Source organism: Drosophila sulfurigaster, chromosome X (genome assembly GCF_023558435.1).
Source record: "Drosophila sulfurigaster albostrigata strain 15112-1811.04 chromosome X, ASM2355843v2, whole genome shotgun sequence".
In the NCBI taxonomy this organism is placed as follows: domain Eukaryota; kingdom Metazoa; phylum Arthropoda; class Insecta; order Diptera; family Drosophilidae; genus Drosophila; species Drosophila sulfurigaster.
The window spans coordinates 6,839,171-6,854,235 of NC_084885.1; the positions used below are offsets into that span (position 1 = coordinate 6,839,171).

The window sequence follows — 15,065 nt, forward strand, 5'->3', positions numbered from 1 at the left end:
TACTTTTGATGTACGCATTTTGTTGTGCCGTCCTCCGGCTCAATTGCCCAATTACACTGACTGCGGATCTGCCCCAAAAAAAAAACTAAAATAATATGTATGTATTTTGGAATTGGCCAAGCAGCCACCCAAAAAGTATCTCTCGTATGAGTTTTGTTATTTCGTTGAAGACTTGGCTTAATTAACGCACGATCCGAGGCCGAATTTCATGTGTTGTTTGACCAACAGCCCAAAACGAAATACAACAAATAGAAAACGTAGCTGTATCTATATCTATGTATCTTCGTATCTTTATCCAATTATAAGGCAAACGCACTCATAAGTGTATCATTGAAAGCGTTTTCATTGTCTTTTTAGGCGCATGCATGCAGCAAATACAGCTACAGATGCGAAGATACGTACTTGTAGATACATAGATACATAGATGTTAAGCGTTGCACAAGCGACTGCTTCTTCAGCTTGATCATCATCATCATCATCGTGGTTGTTGTTATCTAGTTCATTTTCTTCTTCGACAATATTTCGTAGTCATAAAAGAAACTTTTACTTTTCGTTGCAAATAATGCAAAATAATTGGAGGAGCAGACAATGCCGACTGGCTGAGATTGCTGTTGTTGTTGTTTGTTTGTTTGTTGTTGTTGTTGTTGTTAACTATTGTGTTACCATTGTTGTTGGCACGACCCAAAACGTTTAATTTGTGGACAACAACGAAGACGACGACGACGACGACGACCAACTGCAATTGCCAGTTCGATTTTTGCAATGCAAAAATTGTAAGCAAACCAACCGCAACGCAACGAAGTCTTCTGTCCCCTCTTCTTGCCCCTCTTCTTATGCCTATTGCCATGCAATCCTCAAAGTTTGCTCTATAGGTACGGGGCAGGCATTTAAAGACAACAACAATGCCCCCAAGCCCGATGAAGACGAAGCAGTGTTTTTTTTTTTGATGTTGCTGCTGTTGTTGTTGTTGTATCGTAGCGTGCATCAACGTCGTCTTGCGGCACTCCTCTGTCTATGTCGCTGCCGCACGTTTGGGGCCTGGTTGCAACTTAACGCTCCTGCCGGCGAAATGTCAAAGTGACAAGCTTTTTATTTGCACAACAACAACTGCGACTGCAACTGCAACTGGAGCTGGAGGCGTGGGCGGTGGAGAGGAGAGTAAATGGCAGGGCCACCACATAATCTTTGCAGCTACTACGTAATTTGGCAGAGGCGGCAACCTTGCCGCGGTTCAGGAAACTAATCGAAAACAATTATCGATGTGTGGGGAAAACAATGCAAATCGATGAACGCTTTTGCTTGTTGGCCTTTTAACCAAGCCAACAAATAAACGAAAGAAGTTGCAGAAGGGAAGCTTTACAATTTGCTCTAATCGATAAATATTTCGAGTCGATGGAACTTCTTAAAAAGAAAAACGTCGCTATGCAAATCCACAAACGCTTTTGCGTGGCCCTTGAACGAATTAAAAAAACAAACCTGCAATAAAAGCAAAACAGCACTATACTATATCAAATGATAATACTGAAAAAATACTGAATCGAACTGAAAACTTTATTTTGGTATATTAATATACTAAAACATTGAAAATATATTATAGAATTAACGTAGCACAGCAGCCATATCTGGCGATATTATACCAAATAATAATACTAAAAAATACTTAATTATACCATAATATTTAATTGGTATATTTATATACTATTGTATTCAAGATATACCATAGAGTATTCAATCATACCAGATCCAATTGCAATCATAAACCGATTTCTTAAATAATTTCTACAATTTTTAATGCCTAGCATTAAAATTGCGCTTTTAATTCAATTTTTTGGATTAATAAAAATGTCGAATCGTTGGAAATGCTTGGAAAATAAAACTCGCTCAGATCTCGCGGTATTATACCAAAAGATAATACAGAAAAAATACTAAATTATACAATAATATATTTATATGTATACTATTACATTCACAATATACCATAGAGTATTAAATTATACCAAAACCGACTGAAGCCCTCTAAAAATATTTCTTAAATAACTTTTACAATTTTAATTTGCTTTTAATTCAATGTTTTTTGTGATTAATATGATGATAAATATGTCGAATCGATGGAAATGCTTGGAAAATAAAACTCGCTCAGATTTCCAGCGCAACGCATAACGGAAATATTTTTACTGCACAACAGCTAAGCGGCTTATCAGGAAAAGCAGCAGCAAACGACAACAGCGGCAGAGCAGAATAGTTTCCAAGCCGCGTTCAACGCAATTGCAGCCAAAAGGCAAACACTGATGAGAGGGGATGAGGAGGAGGAGGAGGAGGACACATAGCTGAGCGAGTGGCCGAATGTCCGATGGTCAGCAGAAGAACGATTTAGCACCGACAACAACAACGAAGGCGAAGGCGGCCAACATGCTTTTAACATTAATTCAACGTTTTGTATATGACTCGCTCTCTCTCTCTCTCTCTCTTTCACTCTCTTCTTTTGCTGTCTCTTTCTTGTGGTTGTGTTGCTTTGGCTGCGTGTAGCTACAAGATGTTTGTTTGCCCTGCTTATGAATAATTTGCATTGGACGTTTGTCAACGCTGGCAGAGCAAAGCAGAGCAGAGACTTAAAAGCTGAAGCTGAATCTGAATCTGAATCAGAAGCTAAGGCCCATTTTTCCCATTTTCCATTTCCCATTCGCCTTCCCTTTCTCTCTTTCTTTTTTGGCTACAATTATATTCAGCTGCGGCTGCGTTTTGTGGCTACCAAAAATGTTTCCTTTTTTTCTGGGTTCTTCTTCTTCCTCTTCTGTTTGTGTGTGGAATTGAGATTGGGATTGGGATTCGGATTTTGGTTTTGATAAATCGCTTTGAAATTTATTTTCGACCTCGAGTCAAGAGTGTCAGACATTTGTGGACTAAACCGGACTGTGATTCTATCAAATGTCTGGCTGGTCATTTGTCTGGCTAACAGTTCTTTTCTACTACATAGCTGTAGCCACGCCTTCGCCCACGTTCACGCCCATCACAGCTAGCTCAACTCAAATGTTGCCCTGTCAACCGGTTCAAAATCAGGTTTTCTCTCCCCTCCTTTTCCCCTTTCTTGCTTTAGCAGCCGGGCGAGTTTAGCTTTTCACTTGGCAAATTGTCCAGATTGTGTTTTATTTTTCATATTTGCCTTGTTTTTGTTTTTGTTTTTCCCCCCCTATTTTGCATACTATTATCAACTTGATAAGGGCAAATGAGGTTGCCATTTAATTTGTTTACAATTATGCATCGAGATGGAGATGGGGGAAAAAGGGATTAACGGGATTCGAGAATAGATTGCCGACCATTGGGCAGCCCATAAATAAGGCGGCAGTCCGCAAAGATGTCTTCAATAACAGTTACATAATGATTTAAACGGCAACCAGGCAAAACCCTAAACAGGCTCCCATTGGCACATCAACTAAATCGCCTACGCATGCTGCATGACAACAGATACAATATCTCAAAGATATTTTCTTTAGCTCCCCTCCCACTCCCACCACCAATGGCAAATAAGGAAATATCTATCAAAGGCAAAAAAGCTAAAAGACAAGCACAAAAAAAAAACGTGAAATGTTTTGGGAGGAAAAAGGTCCAAGACAATTTATAACAATTCCTTTTCATTTACATGGACACAGACATGGGATATGGCCACGCCCATTGTCGTAAAGTGGCTCGATATTTGCACTATTGAATACTTTATAAACGATTTTGCTGGGGCAATAATAAATGTGTTGGCGGTCACTGAGGGTAATAACAAATTGCCTAGATATGTTTTACAAGCTCATACTGCGATATTATTATTTTTATTTTTATTATCGAAAATGGAAATGTAAATGAAAAATACTTGAAAATCTGATTGCGCCCATCACAAGACACCAACCCACAAAAAAAAGGAGAAGAAGCACACTCCCAAAAGTCGAAACTCAAGGCCATTTTGTGTTCACGTGTGTGTGTGTGTGTGTGTGTGTGACCCTCATTCGATGTCCGATGGAGCAGAAAGGGAAAAAAGGGAACAACTTGCGATGCCAGCAGTCGAGAAGATAAACAGCCTTTGATTGTGTATTGTAATACCCTCGGAAAATGTGGGAAATGTATATTACCTTGATGACTTTTTACTATTAACTTTATTATTGAACTTTATGCCAATTTTGTTCATTTGTCTTGGATGAGTACAACCAACTTTTCATACAGTATTCTATCGCATAGAGTATTTGCAAGTCGATCACGCTCGCTTATCATTGTCTCACATGCTTGGGTCGGACTCTAGGGTGCTCGGGTCTTCGTTATCGCACCCAGCTCAGGGTCCATTCACTGTGAGCGAGACTTATGTGTGTGTGTGTGTGTGTGGTTTAGGTCCAGCAACTGGGGATCAGCCTTGTTTGTTATGTAATTGCATAAGTGTAAAACAGTACACAGGAAAAAGCAACCTTGGTAAAATCAAGAATGAAAAGCTTCAAATTAAAATAAAAAAAGATTAAATTTAATTTCTTTAAAATAAATCAACTATTTTGGCATAAATATAAAGTTTCATTTTTTTTTGTTAATTTTCAAATTAATTTAATTTACTTGCAATTGCCAAAAGATTTTATATCCTAACTGTTTAGAAGACATAGAGCCCAGGTAACATCGACAACACTAAATTTTTGGTGCAAACAATAGAGAAAGAAATTGACAACATTCGTTCTGTTTATAATCAGGCTTTTACTTTGTATCATACACTATATTTTATAGAGAAAATAAAACAAAAACAAAATAATTGATTTTAAGAAATTTTTGAACTTAAAAAATCTCAAATCTCAAAAACATTGATTGAAGATTGAAATCTGGTTTCAGGAAGTTGTTTAGATTGTAATCTGGTTAGAAGAAAGCCTTTTTTAATTCGAAAAGATTTAACACAATAGTTGCATTCTAGTTTTCTCTCTGTGTAAACAGAGCTTGCTTTCTACTGTTATGGGAATTGTGTTCATTGAATATAAATTGGATTTGTCCCCTACCCTTTAACGTGTAGAGAAATAAACAAAATCTATTCTATGTAATTACAATCTACGATAATTGCAGCGATGGTTGCTGGCATGTAATGATTTCGATTGTTATCGGCAATCGTTATCGATGTAATCGTGTCAAACACACACACACACATCAAAAATGGAAAGTTGCGTTAATTTCATCACTTCTCTGTTCCATATCATTCGCATTTATTAAACCCATTATTCGGTAGTCATTAGTCGACTTTTGTATCTGCTGTATCTGTTGTTGTTGTTTTTGTTGTTTCGGTTGTTATTTGCTTTTAGCGGTTTGCATTTTAAATGTTGACGTTGTTGCTTTTTGTCAGTTTATCACAAAATGCCGCCTAATCAATTTGCAGCACCCTTCCACCCGCTCTGCTTCTCTCCTCTCCTCTCCACTCCTCTCTTGATTCATTCATATGCCTCGCTGCATCGCATTCAACTTCAATCTCGTCCCCTGCAAATCACCCGCAGCGTATCATTGGGCCATGCGTCTGCTGATGCTGATGCTGCTGCTGCTGTGCTCGGCTGCAGTTTTAATTAAGTGTTTAATTAATGATGATGGTTCTGGGTTCATCGATGCCGATGCCGATGACGATGGCGATGACGATGGCGATGGCTGTGCCATTGGCATTGCCATTGACCACGTGATGTGGGCACAGTGGGCAGCCAACGAAATGCCAATGAGTTTTGCATACGTGAGTGCAATGAGATTAACAGATGAGATCGCCACTTTTGGCTAATATTATGATGATGAGTGCCCAATTGATTGACATGGCTCGAAAATAAAACAATCTGCTTATACAACTGTGTGTTGCAGTAATGAACTATTTAAATGTGCATTCAAATTGAATACAAATTTTATTAGGATAGTCTTAGTAGATTTGCCCGACAATCTGGTATATTTTGTCTTCTATGGTATATTTTGCATGTAGTATTATATTCATGTATCAATGTAGTACAAAATCGTTAAAAAAGCATTAATTGTTTTTTTAAATTTTTACGAAATCAACAATAGCAAAACACAAAATAATTTGAAGCATTTATGCTTTCAAATTCGAAATCCTTTAAAATGAATCAAGCTCCCTTTAAGCTGTAACAGTATATTATTGTTAAATCGATTATAAAGTCAAATCAAAGACGACTTAGAAATATCGAAATACTGCTACAAATCAAATTCAATGGAAAGATTTGCGTTACACGAGTGAAAAGTGAGTTTTTGTTTGAAATTTTCCCTCAGCTTGGGAGAGAGATAAAAAGCTGTGGCAGATAGGCCGAAAAATATGTGAAGTAGCTGCAGCAGCTGCCACACAACCTTGCCACACATATTCGACTTCATTTTGCAGCTGCATTAAAAACAAATGCAATTTTCACTTTTTATATGGCTCAGTGGCTCTATTGGCTGACTGCCTGACTGACTGACTGACTGGGCCAACTTGTAGACATATATAACACACACATAAACCGTATATGTATGTGTGTGTGTGTGTGTGTGTGCTCATGTTGTTTGTTTGTTTGTTTGCTTATCTGTTTGTTGGCGTTGTTTGCTTTCTGTGCGCACACGCTCCATTCGCAAACATTGCGCATACGCCGCGTTCGCAAAAGTAAAATTAAGAAGATGTCTGCGTGTGTTGCGTGCTTGTCTGTGTGTCTGTGTGTGTGTGTGAGTTCGCGGGGCTCTATGAAAATTGTGAAAAGCGTATTTGGAGCAGAAAATGTAATGTGTCTGTGCACCGCGAATGCACTTCGTTTCGTTTATGCCGCCCACCTTCAATCCTCGAATCCAACTTCTAATTTTTTTTGAGGCGCCACATTCATTATTTATGTGTGCATGAAATTTCATTTCATACGTTCATTTTTTTGCAATTAACGCAAAGCTTGTGCACATCATTCACGTGATGCTCTTTAAAGATACAAATTTTCCCGTTCACTCTGCTCCCCTGTCTCGCTCTCTTCATCGCATTTAGGCCCTGTTCCGTTGTTGCCGCAGACTGTCGTCGAGCAGCCGCTGTCGCTGTCGCGATCTCATCCCAATGCTAATCGCGATAAGATTGGAGCTACTCAAGTGCTGCTGCTTCACGTTATGCAAATAGATAAGATTATATAAATATATATAAGAAACACTAACAAAAAAAAAAACAAATCAAGGTCAGACAGTAGCTAGAAATTTCATAGACTTTGTTTTGTTTTTATACCCGCTACCCATTGACTAGAAGGGTATAACTTTGTGCCTCCAGGAAGGAGACATCTTCGACCCCATAAAGTCCTGCAAATTTGGTTGCGATCAGATACAAATATTATTGGAAAAACCCGTTTACTTGCTTTGGCTGACAATCTAGTATATTTTGCACTCAATGGTATAATTTCAATGTAGTACTATATAAAATATACCAAATACTATACATTTTTGGCGGTATATTAATTTGCTATATTTTAAAATTAATACCACACTGTTTTGCTTTTAATCACAACAGGTATTTCACAGTCGGGCACACTCGATTGTAGCTTTCTAACTTGTTTTTTTTTTTTTGTTGTTGATGTTTATGAATTGACGCTGATTTTTTTTATCAGACTTTCAGTTATTTTCGCGTATATAGTATTCTTGGATTGTTATTTTCGAATAAGATTTTGAAGATATGAGAGGTTGAGGTTTGCGATAAGATCGCGCAGAATTTTCCGTGGAAAATAACTTGAAAAGATTAGCGAGCTTTTATTATGATATGCGACGAAAACACTGATCAAATTGTGACTCAGAATGTGAGAATATACTGAATACTGAATAACTGATAATACAAATTTGAATTGAATTTAATAGTTGTCACAAATATTTGTCAAATAATTTGTCAAAGAGAATTGAAGTACGCTTAATTAATAATACAGATCATAGTTACAATGCTGAGATTAATGTTTTTCCCATTTGTTTGTTGGTTTTATTCCTTGACCCCAGCGACTCTATATCTGAATCTGAAGTAATTTTTGAGTTTCGTTGCGGCTTTTGCTACTCATTAGTCGAGTAGTTGAGCTGTTGTAAGTGCTCCTCTGATTAGTATCTCATTGAAGGCTGACAATAGAGAGCTTCGAGAGCTGTTGCAATATATAATTATAATTATCGTTAGTTGTTTGTTTATTTATTTCGAAACCGAAATTCAAATATCTAATATCGCTTGTCTTTTTACAGATCGTTAAGAGGGAAAAACTTGACAATATTTTACAAACGTCGTATATAACACCCAGGCTTGCATTAAACAATAGCAGCGACAACGAATAACAACGAGTTGCAGACGTGGCTAATTGCAAGTAAGTCGTCAAAAGTAATTTCTTTATAAAAAGCCACATTGTTATACGTAAGCTATATACAATATATATAGTATGTGTGTGTGTGTGTGTGTGTGTGTGTGTGTGGGGGCAGATAGACATCTCGCTGAGTTTCGGCATTGCCTTGGAAAGAAAGACAGCGACAACTAAAAGGAAAATGGCCAAGACTCTGAGGCAGCTGTTGCTGGCGGGCGGGCGGGCGTCGTGAAAATTTTCTTGCCATCGCCAACACTTCATGTAAATCGCATAACACGACACAGCCCAGCCAAGGCGATGGCGACAGCTTGCTTGACTAGCTCAAAGTCCAACAACAACAACAACAACTAAGCAGCAGCAGCAGCAGCAAGTCGTCTAACTTGTCAGATCGCGTGCCAAGAAATAATAATAAAGAAAAATCGTGTTACTTAGACTTGGGCCCAAGCAACAGCAGCAACAGCAACAGCCTCAGCACTTTATGCCTAATAATCATAATAACAACAACAACAACAACAACAACTGCAATTGCAAACCTTCTTCGAGTTTTATATGCATGCTATATCGTAGTATATATAGAATGAAATCATGCTGTGTGTTGAGTTGAGTTTCATTTTACTTTTTTTGTGTGTCATGCGCCTGCGTGCCGTCTAATTAGCGTGCACTGTAAAAATTCACTTGAATCACCCACTTGAATGGAGGTACTTGCGACTATGGCGATGACTTCAAATTACATCGCTTGACATTGCACTGCATCCGTTCATTCGTTCATTCGTTTATTCGTCTGTTCGTTCGTCATGCCAATGAACTGTCTAATATGGCCAATTAAGCAATGCTATTGACCATTGGCTAAATGCCAGGCCATGTGGCATCGTCATTGCAATCTAGCATCTAGCGCAAAATACTTCCAAGCAATTAAGTAATATAAGAATATAGTAGGTTCAAGACTGCACTTAAATCTTTATTTGCACGCTTTGCAATTTTTAAGAAGAAATTTAAACGAGCTTCAATTTGATTATTGCTCTTATTCAAATTTGATTCAAGAATTAAATCTTTGCATGCACTCTTAAAAATGATAGAGATGAATACAAGAATTTTGAATTTAAATTAAGCTTTAATGAAGTTATTGCTCTTATGTTAAAATGTATGCATTGTGAACTAAGCAATTTATTGAACAATTGTATCGGTTGAATAATGCAATTAAATCTTTATTTACATGCTTTGCAATTTAGAAAAAACAAAGCTTAAATTTGATTATTGCTCTTATTCACATTTGATTCAAGAATTAAATCTTTACATGCATGAATTTAAAGACTTGCAAAATAGATTTGTGAATGTAAATGAAGCTTAAATGAAGTCATTGTTTTTTATCCAATTTATTAAAGAACTACTTCTTGATTAGATAGGTTTAATCTAGGTTTAAGACTGTAATTGCAGGCTTTCAAATTGAATAGAATGTAAACAAAGCTTAAAGTTGATTAGTGCTCTTATTCTAATTTGATTGAACACTTAAATCTTTGCTTGCGTCCTTGAAATTTAAAGATCTGCAATTGGGAATTCTAATATGATGTGCAGCTTAATTGAAGATATTGCTCTTATTCACATTTTTTATTGATATTTATACAATTTTTGCACGCTTACAAATTGAAGATACTTTGAAGTCTTACATTTTTACAGATTTCTGCAATTAAATGAAGCTTAAATGAAGCTTGCTATTGAAAATGATTTGCTCTTTTAAGATTTGATTTGAATCGGCACAAGTTATTTCAGCGCTTTCTCAATAAACGCTAAAGAATTCTTGTATTTTCATGATAATTTGATTGCAACGCTAACAATTTCTTTTGGCATACTCGTAAATGCAAATTTCGAACATCAGTTTAATAAGCTTTTAATGTGCTTTTTAATGAGCTTTCGGATATGCAAGCACTGAAAATATTTCAAGCATAGTAGAAAACATTTTCTTTTTTTTGCTTTGCGTTTATGAGTAGAAAATATAGTACTATATATAGCATAGAGACGTTCTGTTGTTAAACCCATAATAATGTAACATGAACTCGTAATTGTTGCGTTTCACTTCATTTGAATTGTGCGTGACTGCAATTATGTGTGTGTGAGTGTGTGTTTGTGAGAGTGTGTGTGTGTGAATGAGAAGAAGCACGCGGTCAACTAATTGGCTATTAAATGACTACGGATAAGTGATTCACATACTATGTAGTATATACTACATAGTATATTGTGCATGTTTATATCAAGAATCGCAGATAAAGCTAATGACTTTTAAGTACCCGGTAGTTAATTGCCATTATTAAAACGCAGCCAGTGTCTAGATTATAAATCCATATTAATATGTGATTAATTTTGAATGGGATAGAAAGAACAAAAAAAACAAACAAAAAAACAAACAAACAAGTAAAGGGCATTTAAATAATTATTTAAACAATTTGACGTGGCATTTGGGTTTAATCTTTCAAGTTAATCTGCTTCGCTCTGTCGCATTGCTAATTAGTTTCTCAATGCGATCGCATTGTAGAAAACCTTTAATTAATCCGCGCGAAGACTTACAATAAAAACATTTGCCAACTATTGATATATAATTAGACTTAAGTTTTGTGTACAACCACCCTCCCCCACCCCCCTGAAATGCAAATCCGCTCAGTGAAACCGCAAAACGTAACCGCAAACCGGGCGCTTAAAACCCTTAGAGCCGCGGCATGCCCCATGTAGCAAGAACTACTTAGTGCCGTCGACAGTCGACAGACAGCACCTGTGCCTCTCTCAACTCAACTCAACTCAACTCGTAGCGTAGCTCAGCTCGCCAGTCAACCAAAAAGCCATTCAGAAACCCCAAAAACAACTTGCCACATAGAGAGAAGTTGCCTCGCGTTGCGTTGCGTTGCGTCGCGTCGCGTGGCCCGCAGACAACATGCTAATTAAAAGCTACTTTTGCCAGCCGCATTAATATACACAAAACAAAACACCGCAAAATTCATGTGTTGTTGTTGTGTCTGCATTGCCAGCGGATTAATGAACATTTACGAGGCGGCACAGGAGGACAAACGAGTGGCAGTCAGTTTGCCAGCTTGCCTGTGCCTCTGGATTCAATCCAATCGAGTCGTCTGTTTGTGTCCTTGTTGTCCTCGTTGACGTCGCTCAATGACAACAATTTGCATTTGTTTCATTTGAAATGTGTGTGTGTGCGATACAGTTGGGGGAAAGGGAGCGCTGTAACTTCTGTCTGGGGCCCCTTTCAAAACCGCAAACACTGAGGCCCCCAACAGGGCGCATGTGAGGTGTGAGTGTGTGTGTGTGTGTGTGAGGCAGTCTGGGGCCCAGGTTTGTGCCTGCTGCTGCTGCTGTTGGGGCGTCATTAAAAATGTCTTGATAGGTTTGTGGCTTTGATTTTCATGCGCTTGTAATGCAGACGGGGCATTGACAGCAGACCGAAGGATAAGGCTGAACACAAAGGACAACCGAGGCTTTTGCAAAATTATTTTCAAATCGACAAGAGAGAGAGAGAGAGAGAGAAAACGAACGAAAACAAACACTTTGAAAATCCACATAAAACAGCTGTCGAGTGGTGATTTAATGCAGCTGAGCGAACGCAAGGACACAAAAAAAAAAAAAACTTGGCACAGTGCGTAAAGTGTAAAGTGTAAAGCCTAACATAGTTGCATGTCCTTTATGCTTTCTTCTCCCTCTCGCCTCCTTTCTTTGGATTCAAAGTTTTTGACAGTCATAAATTTGCCTGCAACATGAATTCGACAGCGGCGTAAAGAAAAAAAAATATCGAAAATATTTTTCCTGTTTTCATACATTTTTCTTTTACTAGTTTTTATTTATTTATTCTTGTTCTTGTTTTTTTTTTTCTTCTGTTGTTTGTATCGCGCATAACTTTTGCTCTCACTGTGGATGCAACGGGCAACGGGCAGCGTGTGGCAAGCTGCAACTTTAAGTTGAAAATCTGTTAAGCGAAATGGCAACTTAGAGCGTCGTCGAAACTTTTGCTGCTCAGCTCTCTGATCGGTTGCAAGACTTGCGATGCCCTTTTCCACTTTTCCACTTTTCCTCTGGCCATTGATTGGTTGCTTGGTTGGCCACTTTGTTGATTTTAAATGTAGTCAAAACACAGCAGTCCATCACGAAGATGGACTCAACTTGTGCAATTGTTTATGTGTTGAACATGCAGATACTCTATAACAAATCATCGAATACAAATGTAATTTAACCTTTTTGGAAATCAAAGATTTTTTTGTTTATTAAAATGAATAGTACAAATCAAATGAAACAAATAAGAAAGCCACATTTTAAATAAAAGCAAAGTAGTGCGGTATTATTCTTACGAGATAATACCACAAAAAATACGAATATGCCAAATGTTGTATTTGATATATTGATATAGTACATTCAAAATATACCATACAAGATTATGAGAAACACAACTAAATTAAAATGTATTTTTATCATAAAAATTGCAAAATATGAATCATATTCGAAAAATCTCTTAAACGAAGAGAAACATGTAATTTTGTAGTAGCTTTCGATTAATTTATTATCGTTGTAGATAACATAGATATCTGAGCACATTCGTTCAATAAATGTTTGATTTTTTTTTGCATTAACTTCTTTGTTCAATTTAAGAAATTTCTTATTTGATATTATCATAAATATTTCTAATTCAAATCAATTATAACAAAAAATATTCTATTGCAGTTCTTTTAATAATTACAAATAAATATTCTACGCTGCTCTTGCACAAAACAAAATTTATTAAATTATTTCTAAGCCTTAAATTGATGAGTAAAGCTCTGACTTGCCAATAACGTGTAATTAAATAATCGATAACACAAAATTGAAAAAAAATGCATAATTGCAGATTGCAACACATTTTTGTGAAACATCTTGAAATGATTCTTGCAAAAGATTTCCAAACTAATTTGTGTGAAGCACTCGAGGGAGAGAATGAAAGCCAATTCAACTGCAACTGCGTCTTGCTTACTTTTACCTGTCTGTCAAACATACATATGTACATATGTTTATATATAGTATATCTTATTTCTGCTCTTTCACAACTCTTGACGTAGTTGTTCTTTATGCACATGGTACATATCATTTATTCAGGCCCTGTTGCCATTTGCTGCTGTGCTTCAAGTCGACTTAGCACAACTCAAACTCCAACTCCAATGCCAACTATTATGCTTGTCTCTCTCTCTTTCTCGACTGGTAGTCGACTCCGTACTTGGTGTGGTGCTTCCTTAATACGTTTAAAAATAAGTACACAAGGCGCTCGTTGCATGAATGGGAGGCTCAGCGCTATGCTACTTCAGCGTACAATGTTCCCCAGCTGAGGTTGCTTCAATGCCTCAATTGTTGTTGTGCTCCTTGTCGTCGTCGTCGTAGTCGTAGTCGTTGCTGCTGCTGCAGCAAATGCCATTGACTGCTTGAGTAATTGAAGCGCATCAGGATTTTGTCTGCTCTTCACTGCTCTGTTCTGCTCTGCTCTGTGCATAGCAGAATCAAAAGCAAAATGCATTCGATGTGCAACAGAGCGGCAACGCAAGCCGCCACCGTCGTCGCGTCTTGTGGCACACACACACAACTTTGAGGTTTCGTCAAATTAATAAGCTCGCCAGCTTTGATGATATTCCTGAGCTTGCTCTCTCTGATTAAATACTGCCAAATTAAGCTTACATATTGAATGCAAATATCAATTGAATGCACTTCCTTTTTATTTGTTAATAAAATATGATAAATGCCAAGTTTATAGCTGGCAACTGAAACTGTTTCCTTATTTACATTCAAAGAAGTTGAATTGAGAATCGATTCTGAATATCTTACGGTTTGTTTATTATTGCTACAATGTTATTTACTATCTGTAAATAGAATACAAATCATAGAAAGAGTATTAAGAATATTCCTTATTATTAAAAATCACAGCGCATATAGAAGTTTATTTAAAAATTGTTTCTGAATATCTTTCGTCCATTATTTTGCTACAATTTTATTTCATATAATATATAAAAACAATACAAATTAATAAATGAGTAGAACGATTTTTCTTATTGTATTAGTTGCTACAATTTTATTTTGTACAAAAATGAAAGAAAGAGCAATAACATAAGTTTATTCCTCGAATTTTTATTAAGAATCGTTTAACTTTTTAGTTTAATTTTTAGCTGACAACTGATAATGTTTCTTTTGCACATTTATTATTAATATGTTTAACAAATTGTTGCTGTTTTATTTTGTGCACATTGAAAGGAGATTAATTGTATGTTGATGCTTTGCTTTCAGCTCAATATCTTTCATCAATTATTTGTTATTATTGCACACACTCGACTTTTGCTTTACGCTAGCTGTAAATAATCGAGCTCTTAGAAAATGACACCTGACATACCACACACACACACACACACACATGCAGAGACGCACATAATTCAGAATTCGGAATTGGTCAGGCGAGGGCAGCCAACATGGAATCAATATTTATTCATGCTCCGATGCCATAAAACTTTAGATACAAACGGTAAACAATAAATGCCACAGTGTGAAGCGGCACACAAATGCACGTGGCTGCCTCTTGTGGGTTGCGGCTGTTGATGTTGCTGTTGTTGTTGTTGCTGCTGTTGTTGCTGTTGTTGCTGTTGCTGCTGTTGTTGCTGTTGCTGTGGTAGAAGCTTCAACTGTGACTGGGACTTTGGGCAGACAATGGACAACAACAATGCCACCGCAAACGTTTAAATAATCAATGAGTGTTGTCTG

General features: G+C 37.0%; 1 protein-coding gene across 1 annotated transcript in view; it reads left to right on the forward strand.

The window, feature by feature from the left end:
* LOC133847595 (uncharacterized) overlaps positions 1–15,065 on the forward strand; it is a 92,501-nt gene that overhangs the window by 12,183 nt on the left and 65,253 nt on the right. Inside the window, exon 2 of the mRNA XM_062282753.1 lies at positions 8,197–8,315. The gene's annotated coding sequence lies outside the window, so the exon portion shown is untranslated. The remainder of the gene's footprint in view (positions 1–8,196; positions 8,316–15,065) is intronic.